The sequence below is a fragment of the Pogona vitticeps genome, chromosome 2 (genome assembly GCF_051106095.1).
Source record: "Pogona vitticeps strain Pit_001003342236 chromosome 2, PviZW2.1, whole genome shotgun sequence".
NCBI classification, from domain to species: domain Eukaryota; kingdom Metazoa; phylum Chordata; class Lepidosauria; order Squamata; family Agamidae; genus Pogona; species Pogona vitticeps.
This window is the reverse complement of record NC_135784.1, coordinates 273,739,362-273,757,821: the sequence shown is the minus strand read 5'-3', so window position 1 is coordinate 273,757,821 and position 18,460 is coordinate 273,739,362. Positions and strand designations below refer to the sequence as shown.

General features: G+C 39.4%; 2 long non-coding RNA genes across 2 annotated transcripts in view; one reads left to right on the top strand and one right to left on the bottom strand.

The window, feature by feature from the left end:
* LOC144587057 (uncharacterized) overlaps positions 1-16,805 on the top strand; it is a 93,333-nt gene extending 76,528 nt beyond the window's left edge. The window contains exon 2 of the long non-coding RNA XR_013542223.1: positions 6,382-16,805. This is a non-coding gene — a long non-coding RNA (uncharacterized LOC144587057). The remainder of the gene's footprint in view (positions 1-6,381) is intronic.
* Positions 1-18,460, bottom strand: part of LOC144587055 (uncharacterized) — a 663,623-nt gene that overhangs the window by 277,641 nt on the left and 367,522 nt on the right. The window lies entirely within an intron of this gene.

Genomic DNA, 18,460 nt, shown 5'->3' with positions numbered 1-18,460 from the left:
ATCATATGTAGGTCTGTCCTTCATAATTTAGTTCAATGTGGCTTTATCCCTCAGATCAGTGGGAATTGTAAACAAGCACAGTCCATGACTGAGATAAGACTGAAATTACTCTCTCTCTCTCTCTCCTCCCTAAGGGAAAATGCAGAATATTCCACTTGTATTGGTGCTTTCGACAACATCACCCTCTTTGGGTGCATTAGCTGTGTGACTGCCAGCTATGACAACAGAAGCATCCTTGTGGGTTGGCTTCATGGATTTTCTCACCAGCATGAGTGCAGCCATGGAAAGAGCAGTAGGGGAAAGCAATTTACAGCCTGACGGCTGCAAATAGTCTTTTGCTTAATTTGAAAAGCCCTCTGCAAACAATGAGTTCAGACTTATGGCAAGAGTATTGAGAGGAGGAAAATGGTCTCCTAATGAAAGAGTAGAAGAAACAGGTGATACAGAGAGCAAGAGATACAATCCTCAAAAGATTACACCTGAATGAATGGGGTCATCAAGAAAAAATGGTTTGTTACCTCAGCTGTAAATAGAGCTGATAGGCCTAGGTATACTTTGTAGTAGGTATGTTTTCCTTTAAAATCAAAAACAGTGCTATGTCCAGTACTTTATCAGTTGGTAAATAATTGTCTCCCCCCCCCCCAAGATGTACTGGCTAGTCCAATGACATATGTCTAAATATGGTTAAATGGGAATTAAGTGTGCATGTCTGTGTGAAGATATGATACTTCAGTTTCCTTCTGCCATGGTATGATTTGAAGTTTCACCTCTACTAGATTAAACTGTTGGTTGAGGGAAAGACATTATAACTAACAGATATTTGGCAATGGGAGGGAATTCTGGTTTTCTTCTAAAGCAGCAAAGGGAATGTAAAACTCCATTAGATATCTTTATTTTCATATCCACAGCACACACACAGACAGAGAGCAATTCATTATAGTCTTCCATTATTTATTCTTTTGGGCAGAGCCAGGTTTTCTTAATTCTGTTGAATGGCGTAGCAGTAACCCTTGGCTATAGGGCAACAAACTTCATAGAAGAGCGAGGAACAACCCCTAAAGGGAGTATTGAATGCATTTGAACCTCTGCTTCCTACCACTTTTGCCTTCTCTTTTGAAAGGCCCTTCATTTTAAGAGCTGTATCTGAGCTTATGGGCTCAATAGAATCCTCTGTTTATGACCCTCTGAGTTTTTTCCCCTTTTAGAATAAATCTGCTAAGCAACTGAAGTCTGTGGTAGATGCCTCATGCTTCGCCTTCTTCTGTTTTCCCAAGTGTCCTCTCTGCAATCCCAAGGCTGTTAGATGAAACCCTGGTATAAAAGGTTCAAGATCTGCAAACTGAGAAGAAAGGCCTGTTTATTATTTATTCCCCATTTCTTTGCCACCAGCTGCCTTCTCCCTCCCTCCCTTGCTTGCTCTCTGCCTCCCCTCCAGAGCAAATTTATTTCAGAGGAAACAAAATGAATCTACTACTTTCTTGGAAATAGGATTGTTGTGGAGTTAATTGCAGCTTTCATCAGAATAAAGCTGCCAGATGTGGGATGCAAGCGAAGCTCACCATGGCCTCAGAGCATATGGCAAATTAGAAAGAAAAGGAAGGAGAGCGAGCGAGCGAGCCAGAGAGAGACTGTAGTTCTGCCCAGTTATAAACTAAAACACCTGTACTGGAATCCATCGCTCAAGCACACTCTGCATTCAGTTCCATTTGTACAAATGGCTATAAAGACGTAAGTGGTACAACTGAATACGTTTTTTTCATGGATTTTAACTGGAGCAGTTATACCAACAAGAGCGCTGTGGAGGCTTTTGTAGGACAGACCCTTCTGCCTCGGAAGGCCCTTGTCCTCTCTCTGGAGCTCTGAACATCTTCCTGAAAATTTTCTCTTGATGGTACCACTGGTTGGATATGAACTGGGTCTCGGGTTTAGAAACATTTTCTTCTTTTTTAAAAAAACTCTCACAACATGGCCTGGAGGTACCATCCAAAAAAAGAGGAAAGTTTCTATGCTTTGGCTGAGCCTTTGCCCTCTGGGAAATGGCAGGTAGCAAGATTTTCCTTTATTTTTCTTTGTTTTGTATTTTAATGAACCCTGTTCTTGTTCTGTGTTGGGCAATAGCATCTCCCCCTTCTCACTGAATTTCATGCATATATTGATGTGCACTTTTTGTAAAATACATGTATTAAAACATAACAGCTGTAGCCCTGTTGATGATTTACACATGTGAGAATTAAACTATGGAACACTGTGGCTAATTGCCTCTAATAAGGTGCTGGTCATGTTGTCAAGCATGTACCCAATTGCGTAAAAAGTGTGCACCTAATTAGCCAGTGGAAATTTCCGCAGGAGTTGCACCACTTAACCTATGGGTAAATTACATATGATGCTGCCTATTTTTCTTAACGCTTGAACTTCTGCACATTGTTGACTCATATTGACTCAGCCTGCTTTTGCACATTTTTCAAAGATACCCATTTCGAGGCATGCATGTTTGTTTATATATAGTTGAAGAGGCAAATAAAATAAAAATTGAAACAGTCTCTTCCGGAAGATGGAGAAATAAGATATATGCACATCTCACAAGCCACTGTGATTTACTTTTTTTTTTTAAAAAAAATCAGTTAATACCAATTAATTGGTATTATTAATTGGTATTATCGCTATGAAAAGCGTATGTAGTGCAAACAACAAAGCGTCTTGTGATGTCTTTAGACTAATAGGTTTTATTTAGCACAAGCTTTTAAGTCACCTCTCCATGCATATGAAGAAGTGGACTTCCAGTCTACAAAAGCTTGTGTCAAATAATTTTTAAGGTGCCACAGAAGTCCTTGTTTCTGCTGCAGTAGACAAATAAAATAGTTGCCCTGTGAAGTGCAGTCATCCTAATCCAGAGACGCCCATGTAGATGCTCAATAGGTGTTCCTATGTGGCAGCAGTATCCTGCAGCACATACTTTCACATGCATATCTGTAGCGGGGGGAGCCATTGCACAGTGCACTGAGGTACATGTGCTTGATAGATGGTGCAGGTTGTTCTCAAGGAAATTAGACCCTCCTGGGAGACCACTGCATGGGACAGAGTCACACAATCAATTTTATCAACATGGGATCACACTACAATGTAGCAACGTCTGTCCTGCAGGATATTAGTGTGAACTTCTGCAAGTGCAAATAGTGCCTTCTGTAATAAGTAGAAGACTTTGCTTTTTGGCAAAAATAAAATGCAGTCGCTTCCCTACCTTCTCATACTATAGGAGACTTGTGGCATAATAGTTAAAGTGCAATGCTGCAGTGAAGACTCTGCTCATGACCCGAGTTCGATCTTGGGCTCAGGTAGCTGGCTTAAGGTTGACTCAGCCTTGAGGTTGGTAAACCGAGTACCGAGTTTGCTGGGGAAGGGCAGTGTGCAGCCTTCCTAATTACATTGTAAACTGCCCAGAGAGTACCTTAAGCAACTATGGGGCAATATATAAGCAGCACATTTTGCTTTGTCCTTATTTCCTTCTGTCTTTTATATATACGTATCTCCTATGATGGTTATATTAAAAGAGAGAGAGAAAGGATAAAAGAAAAAAATGTTCATAATTTTAATGAGTCTATGTATGGTACATTTGCAAACTGCATCTCTTCTTGTCCAGGAACCGTTTCCAGCTGGCATCTGTCTTTTCTTAACCTTATGTGCCATTTCATTGTTTCTGAAAAACAATGTTCAGGAACTGGCCCTGAAGCCTCCCTAAATCCTGTGTAATCCAGGTGTGGAAGCCACCAGGATAAAAGCCAACCCAAGAACTTGCCACTGAAAACAGTGCAGAGCTGACCAAACCTTGATGAAATCAGGCTAGTTCTGAAGTACTGTATTCTCAAACACAGGGTGGAGCAATATAGCAATTGTTTAAAGAAAAACACTCACACACACAGAGAGGGTGGCCCAGGACCAAATTACACATTTGTTCAGTTGCAGACACTTGTAACAGTATCCTCGTTGTGTCTCCCTAATGAAAATCAGGTGTGAGATACTGTGAGATAGAAGGGCAAAGAGGGAGGCAAGGAAAGAGGCTGTGTAACCTCTGGGCATGTTCCTGCTCAAAACTGGTCCCTTCCATTGCTTTTCTGTCTCCAGATAGAAGAAAGTTGGGAAAGTTACTTTCTGAGACTAAAATGACAGTCCCAGAAACGTTTAGCTGTGCTAGCTGCAGCATACATGAAGCTGCAGCACTGAAAAGGAACTTGTCAAGGACTGGGGAAAACAATCCTTCCATACAGATATTCTAGCTGTACATGCAAAGAGAGAAAGACAGAACAGTTTAGAGACTGCAGTGTAATGTCTGATTTGGCCCTTCGGTAAGCCATTGAGGGGAAAAAAGTCACGTTCAGTTGTTTTGAATATGACTAAAGTAAGTGAAGACTTAGTGAATTGCATAGAGAGGGAGAACTGGTACATTCTAATTTACTCTCTCCCTGCAATTACATCCATCCATCCATCCATCCATCCATCCATCCATCCATCCATCCATCCATCCATCCATCCTACACCTTCTACAGGCATAAGGTTTAGAATCCTAGAATAATTGAGTTGGAAGGGGCCTATAAAGCAATTGGTCCCAATCCCATGCTCACTGCAGGAATCTACATTGTAGAGGATCTGACAGATGGTTCTCCAGCTTTCTCTTGCATGCCTCCAGTGTTGGAGTGCTCACCACCTCCTGAGGAAATTCGTTCCACTGTTGTACTGCTCTAACAGTTAAGAAGTTTTTCCTGATATTCAGCTTAAATCTGGCTTCCTGTAGTTTGAGCCCATTTTTATATGTCTTGTATGCTGGGCTGATCGAGAACAGATCCTGCCCCTCCTCTGTATGACTATCTGTCAAGTATTTGAAAAGTGCTATTGTATTTTCCCTCAGTCTTCTTTTCTCGAGGCTAAACATGTTCAGCTCTTTCAGTCTTCTGATCATCCTTGTTGCCCTCCTCTGAAATGGTTCGTGTTTGTTGGCAACCTTCTTCATTTGTGGCAAGGGAACGTACCTCTATGGAATTAAATACTTTTTAGAACTGTGCAGGTATGAACTTTGCAGGTGTTTTAAGATCTCTGGGGGAGTCCTCTCAGGCACTTTTCATGTGGACATTAGGGAGAGCCTTTTCATGGCTGCCCTCAAGCTGTGGAACTTACTTCTGAAGGAAACCAGACAGGTGCCCTTCCACATTCCTCCTATTAGGAGGCAAAGACCCTTTTCTAGGCAGGCTTAAACTGTAGAGGAAAAGATTTTAATAGGGGAGTTCCATCTTTTTGGCCTTTAAAATGTATTTTCAAGTTGTTCTGAATGAATTTACTGTATTTATTAAGTACTTTTAAATGCTTAATATGTTTAATTGCTTTTTAGTATTGTAATGTATTGCATTTTAAGTTCCTTTAATACATGTTCTTTAAAGTTCACTGTGAGCTACCCAGGTCCCTCTGTTGATAAAAAAGGATGTAGTACAAATCAAATGTGATTCCAGTGTGGTATAGTGGATAGACCAACTGACTCAGGAGGCCTGGATCTCACTCCCTGCTCAGCCATGGAAACTGACTGGGGGAGTGGAAGTGCTAAAACCACTCCTTAAATGTTTCATTTACCTTAAAAGCCCTGTGAGGGTCTCCGTACGTTGGCTCCAATTTGAAGGCACGTAACAACAAATTAAATGAACAAATAAAATAAAATATGTCAGGGACACTTACATAAATATCAAGGCCCTGCCCCCTCATTAGGTAAAATGAGGTACCGTGTCTGGTGACAGATTGTGAGTGTCATGAAAAGCAGCAAAATGTCATTGATTGATTGATTGATTGATTGATTGATTGATTGATTGATTTGATTTGATTTGATTTGATTTGATTTGATTTGATTTGATTTGATTTGATTTGGTTTGTATCCCACCCATCTGGTCTATACGACCACTCTAGGCGGCTTTTAAGGAAAATGAAATACAGGTATTTAAGGAGTGGTTTAACTGCCAGCAACAGGACAAGGTGTTTTAGGATTTTCTCTTTTTTTGCCAAAATAACCTGTTTGGCTTTGGCTACTTTGCACTTTGATTTAGGTGAATGGGAGCCTGCCATTTGCTGCTTTGCTTTAGGCAGCAAAATATTATGGTATAGTCTTAGAGCAGTGGTTCCCAACCTTGGTTAACCCAGGTGTCCTTGGACTTCTGGGTCCAAGAAGTCTTCAGCACCAGCTGTGTTGGCTGGGATTTCTGGGAGCTGTAGTCCAAGAACACCCGACTTACCCAAGGTTGGGAGCCACTGCCTTGGAGTCTAGCAAATTCCTCACAGCAGATTTTGGACCAGAGGGCAAGAGGGAAGAGTACAGTCAGGTAGTCCAACCCTCCTTTCCTTTCTTCACAGGAGCTGAGATGTGCCGAATGCTGGTGCACAGTGAGAGGGAGTTCCTGCTGTCCAGAAGTATCCCAAGAAGCCCTGTGTATGACACAGTCCTCACAAATGGGCTGGGAGGTTGTATATTATGTTATGATATAAAGGTGCATTGCCTAATTTGTGTTTTTGCTTTTTAAGCTGAAAAAAATTATTTTGCACATTTAAGAAGGTTGGGAGAATGTATAGGATTAACAGTAAATTGGAACAAATCAGAAATGATGATGTATAAATATTCCAAAGAAGAAATGAATAAAATGAAAAATTTAATTAAATTTAAAGTGACAGTAAGTATTAGATATTTGTATATTGATTTTACAAAAAATATACTAGATTTGAAGAAAATAAATTTGGAAAGAATGAAGAAAGAGACAGAAAATTATGAAAGGGTGAAACTATCTTGGTCCCATAAAATAGCAATTTGTAAAATTAAAATACTGCCATTTTTTTTGTTGTTTTTGTTTTAGGTGATTCTACTTAAATATTCAGAACACGACCTGAAAAAAATACAGAGAATAATAAATGAATGCTGTAATGGAGGAAAGAGAACCAGGTTAAATAAAAAGATGTGGTATTTACCACACACAAAAAAGAGGTTGAGGACTACCAAATATTGGTAAATATTATATTGCAAACCAATTAAGAGTTATTCCAAATACAGTATTGTAACACAACATTAGGAAATAAAATGGAGTGACATAGAGTTGCAAGAGTTATATAAAATGGGAGAGTTACAAGAATCCTACTGGAATAAAGAAAAACAATAATATTAAAATAATATTTTAAAAATCCCAGAACCCCTTTATAAAGAATATATTAGAGACTTGGAATAAATAGAGACAAGTACTTTGTCCTGGAATATTACATCTAACTCCAGTAGTGGAGTTGGAAAGTTTCCCAAGATATGAGATAAAGGAACTGAAAAATATGCTAAAAAGAAAACAGATATATTGATTAAATTTAATGATTAAATTTATGTCATCCACTGGAACGGTGGATAACATATAGTAATAAATTTAGATTTAAAGATAGGAAATTGACAAAATTTGAAAATATTATAAAGGGGAAAGAGGAAAGGAAGGAGAAGGGAAGAATAGGTATATTATACAGATACTTAAAAGGAAAGGATCAGTTAGAAGAGTTAAAAACAATATGGGACACAAATGTTGGGAAAATAGATAAAGATGATTGGAAGAAAATTTGGAATAAAAGGGTTTTAAAAAATATGTCAATCAGAATAAAAGAAAATGGGTACAAAATAATACAGTATGGAGATGGTACTTAATGCCAATAAAATTAAATACTATATATGCTAATTATTCTAAGAAATGCTGATGTGACAAAGAATTGGGAACATACAGCCATTTATGGTGGAATTGTGAAGTGGTACAAAATGTATGGTGTAAAGTTTTTTGAGGACATCAGATAAATATTGGAAGCTGATATTGAAATGACACCCAAAAGAGCACTATTATTTTAAATAGAAAATTATGATAGAACTAATGTAAGAAAAAAGAGATGAATGCTTTAACAGCAGCACAATTGCTGAATGCAAAAAATGGGAAACAAAATTTGGCTTGCAAATTGCATGAATGGCATAACGAAATTTGGAATATTGCAATTAATGATAAATTGACTTTTGAAATAAGTTCCAAAAAGGAGAGTTAAAGACACATAGATTCAACGAGATATGGGATGAATTTATAAATGCCATATCGAGTAAAGGAAAAGGGAAAAAACTGAACCAACTGACTCAGGAGGCCTGGATCTCACTCCGTGCTCAGGGAGTGAGATCCAAAACTGAACCAAGATTATATGTATTTTTGGAAGGGATATGGGGACAGTTAAATGACGGATTGAAGTTTTGTTTTATATGTTTTTGGTATGTAATTTGTGTGATTAGAATGTTAATTTTATATTATATTTTATGAATGTGTTTAGTTTGAAAATAACTATATATATAAACTGAGTTTGCAGACTGCAGGTCCTAGAGAACCCCTTGACCATGCTTTCTTATGTAGGAAAAAAAAGATATAATATTTCTATGGTTTTTTGTGTATATATTTTATTAAACTACAAATCTCTTCGTGCGGTGCTTCTGAATTTCCTCTCCAATTTGCTATCTTGGGGTGGCAAGGAATTCACACATTAAATAAGATATGAAGAAATCTTTAGTGTGAAACATATGATATATTTACAGACCTTGAGTAATGCTATTACTGCAACATAAATAATATCCATTACTTATTTCTGTTTTTCTTGTGCTTGGCATGCCTATAGGCAAGCTGTGTTAAACAACAAATCTAAGGGTGTAGGAATATAACTGGAATTGGTCTGTTGGCAAAACTGATTTAAAGCTGGCCAGGATTTTGCACTATATAAATAGGGTTGGATTTTAAGAAGTTCTCACAGTGAAATTGCCAAGTTAAATAAGATCCTGCTGCATGTTGACTCCTTGGTGGAGACACGGAGACATAAAAAAAGGGGGGGGGGAAAGGATTACTTCTGGGCTTGTTGAGACTGTGCTCTACAATAATAATTTGTAAATGTGGACATTATTTTTTATATATATGTTGTCAATATGGGTGTGAATAAAACTGCAAAAGCACAGTATTTCCAATTTTCAGTGCTGGAGCAACATCAACCAGTGAGCCACCAGTTTCCCAATGCCTATCTAACTAAGGCACAGTTTGGGAATGCTACTTTTCTATAGCTTCTGAGAGATACAGTTTAGAAAAGCAAGTTCAGGGCTCTGCTCTTTGGGGTGTTCTAGGTTTTGGGGTCCCAAAGAGCCACTGGTCATTAAAACAAGCAGTGCTTTCTTAGATGGACACATATTTTGCCCTAGTATATACACAATCCAGAAAGTTACTTTTGAAAGTAATTGGTTATTGTGATAGTTATAAGCACCCAAGTTGGGTGCCGGTACAGTTAAATATAGATCCTTATTTTTTGTTGTTCAAAAGGAACAAAAGTTGTTACCTGTTTAGTTACTTAAATCTGGACGCTACAGGCTGCTGCCCACAGTCGAATCCATGGTGGTGACAGAAGAATTGATTCATTTGCCAATATTCAGAAGTAGTTGACTTATTAAGCCACTTCACAATATTGGCAGGTGCGATTTCCATGTGAACCATTGGGCTTGATTAAATCGGTGTAATCAAGCCTGACTGTTTCAAAACAACCCACATTAGTTTGCTCCCTGCTGTTGGTGTACGTGAACCCTAATTCATAAAATTGCCCCAAATCAGAAGCAAATTAGAAACTGTGGTGTTCGCCCTCGTGTCCCTTGCTTGACCGTCCAAACACAGAGCACATGAAGGCAAACTCCTCCTCCTTTTAACCCCGCTGCCACCAGTTGATCACTAAATCCACATTAAGTATGGAAGTATGAAGATGTAGGTCCAAACTTCACTGTCTTTTAAATAAAACGTTTTTATTGAATACAGATATCTGAATATTAATCATAGGTAACTTCTATTATCATTAATCTCAATCTTCTGCAGTATTTGTCATTACAGTTCTTTTTCTCTTTTCACTCTAATCACCTCAGATCTCCCCAATACCACACTGTATCTCCTTCTCCACTCTCTCACTCTCCCTCACTCTGACTGACTCTTACTAACTCTGACTCTCTCTTTGTTACATTTCTCTCAGCTCCACCTCTCAGCAACATTAGCCTGAAACATGAATATTCATAACTACTTAACCTAATAAGGGTGAACGCTACAGGGCTGGGTCCCAATTTTCTCCACAGTGTTACAACAGATCCTGTTTTTTTTCTCTCTCTCTAAGAACTGCACACTTTTTGAGACATTCTGTCATTGTTAGAAACATGGCTTCTACAAGCCATTGACTGGGCACCATATATAGTTGAGGCCTGTCTATAAAGGTTATAAAGCTCATAAAGGTTGCAGCCTGGCACTAAATAGCAAGAGAAAAACAATTCTTTCCATATAATGTGGAAATAATATTGCATCTTGTTTAATATGTTTTCCCACATAAGTGTTTGAGAGGTACTTCAGGATGAATAGCTCTTGCTATCATGGTTGGCAGAAATAATTTTCCCTCTCCTCATTCCGATTTGCTTATAATTTTTGAATTACATTTCACATTGGGCTATGGTTGATAACTAGGTTTCATGCTAGAAACTGTGTGCAGTAGAAGAGTCACATAAAACATGAATTTGTCTGTAATTTTGTTTTGCTAGATGTCTGTGTGAAGTCTGATAGTATTAGGATGACTGGTGTTTGAAATCCATTGACTGCAATTCTGTCTCAGTCTTTCCCCCCTCATGTCTCAGTTTTCCCATCTATATATGCCTGCTTCATTCTTCTGCTATCATTAAAATAATCATAATGATTGCATTTCAGGCATTTAAACTTTTTGCCAGTTGGACAGTTTAACCACGGAATTTTATTTTACTTTGAAGTAAAAACAGAGGCAATAAAACAAAACAGCACACATAACAATAACATTATCACTAAAGAAACACTGAGTTATTTTAATTCTTAATATATAATGAATACGGTTTTTGGACCAGAAAAATAGATGGGATAAATAGGATATATAGTAATCTTAAGGTATGCATTTGTAAAAGCTAAATAAATAAGCATTTGTGCATCACTGAATTTGATCAGAGATTTAAAAGGCTTCTATGATTAATATTCCTTGTTTGCTGCACTCATTGAGTAGGTTTTTAAATAATCAAAATTTTCTGACTTATAGTGAGTAAGGGGGAAAAGAATAAGACAGAATTGTAGTCAATGGATTTCAAACACTTCTGCTTAGCCCAGTGTTGTCAATTACTGAAACCTAGTATTGGTGAGTATTGGGCAGAGAGTGTTCCTAGCCCTACTTGGAGAGCACGAGTATTTCCAGATGTTCTCCATCGCAGTATTAACCAGGCCCAAACCTCCTTGATTTCTGCAATCAGAAAATACTGGATGTCTTCAGGTTACTCAGGCTGCACCTGTCATCTTAAGAAGCAGATTTCCCAATTTCAGCCTCCTAAGCAGTCTCTTTGGTGTTATATCTGAAAAAAAATTATTGTTTAAAAAGCCCCACCTCAGCTGTAGAGATTTCTTGCTCTACTCTCCCAAAACTTACCATAGTATCCACAGGACTTACTGAAAACAAAACAACTGAGGGCTGCCAGATATAAATAAATATCTGTGTACATTTACAATTCAGCTGATTCACTGTTCTGTTTTTAAAAGAATTCTGAGATCTATAAAGATAAGTCGTTCTCTGGAAACAAAATTTAACATCTCTTAAAAACAGAACTGATGGGAAATGAAATTGGCATCCACATATCTAGTTTTTTCCCCTGACTGATGACGTCTGGTGAAAACTGTATGATTGCTTCATGTATTTGAGTATTTCTGTCCCAAAAGAGTGGTGAATGAATATTTGCCATTGTCTGCAGCAAAGGTTGGGGCCACAAAGAAGACGAGAAGATCTGTGTGATTAAAACATGGAGGCAGTTTGTATGCTCTGCAGTGTTTCCCAGTATGCCCTGCAAGCTTCTCAGTGGAGCTTTCACTGTATGTTATCTGCTCCTGCAGAACTTTGGAAGTTTAAAAGTGTACATTGAGTAAGTAATGTTTTAAGTAAGTAAGTAAATAGCCTCCCTAGATCTTTTCCTTTTCTACCTCCAAATTCTGTCTCCCTCTTTCCTCTCACGTTACTTTGCTCAATAAAATTGGGAAGTGAAGATTGTGTTCCTTCTCTGCATACCTTCCACCCTCCTTCCACCCTCCTGCTTCCTCCACAAGATACACCTTCTGAGATGGGAGGATACAACTTTGGACAAACTGCCCCGGCTTTGCTGTTGGTTTTCAGATGCCATTGAAAAATGTTTTGTGGTGTAGACGGAGAGAGGAAGCCTAAGGTGAACTGTAGGGGAAGTAGAGGGTAGACCTCTTGTGAAAAGGGAGTTGTAACCTGTTCTGGTCATCAGTCTTGTTATTGCATTTTCGACCATGAGATGCCGTCCTATTTTGGGCACATCATGAGAAAGTAAGATTCTTTGGAAAAGATGATAATGTTGGGAAAGGTTAAAGGCAGCAGGAAAAAAGCAAGACCAAATACAAGATGGATTGACTCCCTAAAGGAAACCACAAGCTTGAGTTTATAAGAGCTGAGCAGGGCTGTTGAGGTCCAGGACATATTGGACATCCCTCATTCATAGAGTCATCATACGTCAGAGGTGATTTGATGGCATATAGCAACAATATTATAGTTGCATTCATTGTATAAGGATACCCAATGTGTTATAATGGATACAGTTAAGGACTAGGATTCTGTAGACCAGAGTTTGAATCTCCATACGGCCATGGAAACTAACTGGGGTGTAGAATTGATAAAACTACTCTTTAGATATCTCACTTACCTTGAAAGCCCTCTTAGGGTTCCTGTAAGTCAGTTCGGACTTGAGGGCACATAAGTAACTATTAAGTATAGAATGTCAGTTTTCCCTGTTTCACAACATGATGCCCCATGGTTATAAGCAATAAGTGTGAAATGAACTGAGGGAAAAAGAGAGCATTCAACGTTTGGTCTCAGATGTGCTAGTGTGCTGTGAAAACTACCCAATGTGATTAAGAGCTTCCTTTTCCCACTTTCTTTCTTGAAGAATTGAATGGACGCAGATTAGTTTCACCCATGTTTGAGGGTCGGAGGAGGTAAGGCAGGGAGGAACTTTTCTTGCAGAGAGATTTGCCTCACATTCTCACAATTCTACCTACTAACAAAATATATCGGGTTCCATTTACGAGGGGATACAGTGGGGAAGGGAAAGCATAAGGACAGAGATGATATTTGTTTCAGTCCTGACAGTTTTCCTGGCCACTGCAAAATAAATGGACTGCTCTGTTTGCATTACCATTTCGACATTTCCATCCTGCCTCTGCAACTTTTTCTTTTTTCTCTCTCGCTCAGCTTCTTTATGATATTATGAGAATGAAACAGTTCTCCAACATTCAATACATGACTCTTTTGGTCTAAATTTTACACCACGTTTTAAACTACTCACAGTTATAGTAGTAAATATATTAAATACATTATTTCTGGCTAGTCTGTTGTGGATAGTCTGAAGATAGTCTGAAGAAGCTTTTCACGGCTGCTGTTTTAACACTGCAAAATTCCAAATTCTGTCAGAGATTCCACAGAATGTATCTTTTGAATGTGGGAGCAAGAAGAATGCCTCATCTGGACACTAAGAGCAAGAGATCCAAGGAGATCAGTCATTTGTTTTGTTTTTCTGTAGGGATGTGGTGGCGCTGCAGGTTAAACCGCAAAGCATTTGGGCTGCAAGGTCATAAGATCAGTAGTTCAAATCCACGCGACGGAGTGAGCTCCTATCGCTTGTCCCAGCTCCTGCCACCCAGAGTAGACCTTTGGTCTAGATGGGTGGGATAGAAGTTAAACAAACAAACAAACAAACAAACAAATCTAGCAATTTGAAAGCATGTAAAAATGTGAGTAGATAAATAGGCACCACCATGGTGGGAAGGTAACAGCATTCTGTGTCTAGTCATGCTGGCCACATGACCATGGAAACTGTCTACGGATGAATGCTGGCTCTACAGCTTGGAAACAGGGATGAGCACTGCCCCCTAGAGTCGGACATGACTGGACAATTTGTCAAGGGGGAACCTTTATCTAGTTATTATTTTGTTGCAAAGAAATAAATAGAAGTAGAATGAATTCCTCCATTAAACTAGAAATAAAATAAAATTGCAACACAAAGTTCTATAATATTATTAGCACTGTACAAGAATGCACTGATGTTATTGTGCAGCACAACAAATCAGCATTCTACAAGGCAATTCTAAAATTGGGAGCAGACCAAACAAACAAAAATTAGAACTTTGAAACTGGACTTCTGATTAGCCCCAAATTTGGCATAGATGTAGCAGTCATTCTGCTCTTGCTCTGTGCCAAATTTGGTGAAACCATTCACACTTGTCAAAAAACAGCCCAGGCAGTTGCTATGTGTTTTAGTAAGTAGTAGTTATTTGATTTTTTAAAAAATGAATCAGCTTCGGGGATTTACCTTGCTTTGTGAATGGTAGTGAGAACAAGAGGGTATCCTGTAGACCAGTGGTCCCCAACCTTGGGCCTCCAGATGTTCTTGGACTACCAGTCCCAGAAGCCTTCACCACCACCTCTGCTGGTCAGGATTCCTGGGAGCTGAAATCCAAAAACATCCAGAGGCCCAAGGTTAGGGACCACTTCTATAGACCATCCTGACTGCTGCCTTTGGTGGCATTTAGCCTGCCCTTTGCTAGGGAAAGCTTGGCATCCTTTTTTACTGCTGGCAATGTGGGCTTGGTATTGTGCAGCTATATTGGGTAATTTCCTGGAATTTTGAATCAGAAGCACAATATCCCACATTCATAAACCAGTGGTTGTTTGAAGAACCGAATATATCAAACTGCCCTGCTTATGTCAGTGGTTGCTCAACAAAGGGTACAACTACTATAATTCAATATTTGCTAGAGGATTCATATCCAAGGAGGAGATTTGTTTTTTGAATTTAATATATCAGTGCCCGAGCCAGCAGTTTAGACAGAGGAAGATGGGAAATTAAGTCTGTTTTTCTGAAATTTACAGTAATGTCAGTGCTGGATTACAGATGGCTAAGGCAGGAATGACGAAAGGATTTCTTGAGTGGAATACAATGTGTGAAGCTCCCCCAATCTCAAAGCATGAGGAGGTATAATCCTGGCCAGATCTCCTGACATCTTTAAGGGGAAAAGAAGAAAGACAAATCTTGATTAGATTGGAAAAGAGATTTATTTACATGCAACCTGTTTCCCATATCTTCATTTTATAATGGAATGTTCAAGGTTGCAAAACTTATTAAACTAGACACCAACTAGATATTAGGTTACATGTGTGAAATTGTGAATGCATTTGATGTGTCTGGGAAACACTGAATGTTGTGCTGGCAGAAGAAAAGGTAGCCATAAGAAGAAGAGGACTGTTGTGTGGAAGAGGGAATTTCAATAAGTATAGCAGGCTTTATAGGCTGTATGTGCTCCTGTTCCCTCATTCACACAGCTATTACAGGTATAGGAGTCCTCTCTACATGAAAAAGAGAGGGGACTTCTGTACCTTGAATATCCTTCCACCTATGGAAATACATGAATATCACAGGCTCCCATTCGTGGAGAGAAACTGAGAAATAAAACCACCTTCCATATGCGGTTTTTTTTATTTGAAAAGTTTGGTTTCTCCACAGAATTTCTCAAATGTTTCATGTAATTCCCCGTGGGGGGTACCATTCCCAAGGTTGCTAAGCCACATGGGTGTTCTAGTGAGGGAAAACTCTCCTAGCATCCTGTGGCTGATTCTGAGGGGAGGAGCTGCCACCATTCCTCCTCTTTCTTATTATCATAGAGAGTTTGCTATAGAGGCCTTCCCTTAGGCCAATCAGAGGTCTTGATTAATTGCCTTTCTCCAGACCAACCCTAATAACATTGTCCTATCTGAACCCTGTCTACTATCTGTAATGCTGTCACTACCTGTGACCTTGTAATGTTAATAAAAGAGCAGTCTCCTGGGGGCAGGCAAGCAAAACATCGCAGGAGGCAGAACGTCACAGATGGAGAAGACTTCTCATTCTGCTTCCTTGCTGAGTCGCCCACCAGGAGTACTGTGTGTGTGGCTGACTTCTTTAATCTATTGCTAAGAGACTCTTTGCTATCCATGATCTGGTGATCACCACAAAGCCCATCAGCCTACTCATTGACTGACCCCAACAATCCCCCCCCCCGAAGCAGTGACAAGCTGTGTAGAATACTGTAGTGTCTTCCCTGCACGGAATTCACAGGAAATGATATCAGAATTTGACAGTTTTCTGTGCAGAAGAATGGGTAAAAATAGTGGGAGTGTGGAGGAGGGAGGAAATGAGATCAGGGTTTTATTTTTCTGGGGAGCCTGGAAAATTCACTGGTGCAGGGGAAAGTCTTATGGGGAATGCTGGCAATGGTAAAGTCAGAAAAACACTGAGAACAGGAAATCTTGTGAGCACTTGTCATATGCCTATGCCACAGCTTATCCAAGTCAGGAAGATCCAGGGATTCAGGAAAATAGCATTTTCAGGGAGCACTAAGAATAGCCGAGAGGAGGAGGGAGATAGGATTTTAGGAATTCCCTGGAAATCCCTTTTGGCCACACAGTTGCCACGCTCTGTCTTTGCAATAGCAGTTTGATGCAGGGTTGGAGGGATGAAGATCAAGCTGCTGGCATCAGTTTAACTCCTTTCACTCCTGTAATGCATGAGATAAAAGATAGTCCCTCTTATTTTGGTACCAGTGACAAATAGCAGCTTCAGCAGTGTGTGTTTCTGCATGTATGTGTGCATGCACACATGAAGGGATGACATTCCTACCTGTGTGCCACTGCCCCCCCCCCGGTTGTCCACTATGGAGACTGTTACAAAACCACAATTAGTGCATTTACAGTAAGGTGTTATCAAGCTTCCCATTAGTGCTAGGAAATCTATAAATCACGAACACCATCTGCAATGAGTTTCTTTTTGGCAGGGAGAGCATGAAAGAGAGTGGGATGAAGTACAACGTCAAAAGTAGGTATTATGCCATGTGTGAAAGATGATACTTGTGCAAAGAATCACTTTTTAAGTTACTTTTCAAGGTCAATATTAGAACCATTTTGAAATAGTTTTTTTTCAAGCTTTGTGCCATTATTTTAACAATCCAAAGTTAACATGCATTGAGTTAAAGTTAAGCCACTGTAACAAGTGATAGCAATGAATTAGTTTTAAAACACTGGTGTGAGTTGTGAAAATAAATTACTTTCAGAATTTTCTAAGTTCTCGCTTTAATGGAATTAAGAAACAGGGATCACTGTTTATTTTTTTCAGGGTCTGAGATTAATGGATCAGGGAAATGATAAGATCACACAAAGGGGACTGCCCGTGAGCATATTGGCAGTTGAGGTCTGGGGCCTAACATTGCAGTGTAGCTGGCACAGACTATGGAGACGTTCTGAGCTCCAATTTTCCTCTATGTTTCTTTTATAGAGGGTTTTTTTTTTGTCACAAAACTATAGCATCTCTCTACTTGCTCTCCTAACAAAAAAGCCCACCAGGCTAATAAAGAAGAACAATGAACTTTACTAGAGCATTACTATGATTGCTTGGAGGAACAACATGATTCTGAAGACAATGTAAAAGCTGCTTCACAGCCTCCACAGGATGATGTCATCCTGAATACGTTTTCATTGATCAAAGTTCAGCAGCACTTTCGTACACATGGTACCTCTCTTGTAACATTATTATGGAACACTGAGAAATAACATGTTTGTCTTCTATGTACACACAGGAACAATTTTCTTGACCCAATGGTCTACTTAAGCTTCCTGCATCAAGATGGGACATGTTAGCAACTTCAAGTAATTAAAAAACAACAACAGAATATCCACAGAACAACAGAAACAGGACGGACACTCGGTTAACATTCCCACAGAAAAGCTGTTCTAACAAATCTGCCATTAAGGTACTTTTTTTGTCCTAGGAAATGCAGTGTATTGGGACAGAAATATATCCTGCCATATTTTAGTATATTTCTGGTTGTCATTAGGTTGGCCTCATCGTGTGGGGTGGGAAAAAGACTCTGGAAGGCTCAGTGGGTTTTGAAAATATAAGATGTATTGTATATACTTAACCCAAATGTAGCCTTAATGCTAACCATACTTCTAGATGTCAATGCATTAGAACTAATCATATACTAATATGAATACCCCCACACAGCTGGATGTAACAAGGGACTGTCCCTCTGGGGCCAGACCATCCACTCACGTATCCGCCGGTGGCAGTGGCTCCACTCTCCCTTCCAGTCACTCCGGAACTCCTGGTCAGCTATCCACTCGTAAGCCTGGCAGGGAGACTCGTCTTCCCTCCTTCTGCCAGGAGTGGATAGCTGACTGGGTGTTCTGGAGCAATTGGAAGGGAGAGAGGAGCTGCTGGCAGTGGCAGACATGTGAGTGGACAGTCTGGCCGCAGGGGGTCAGCCCCTCATTA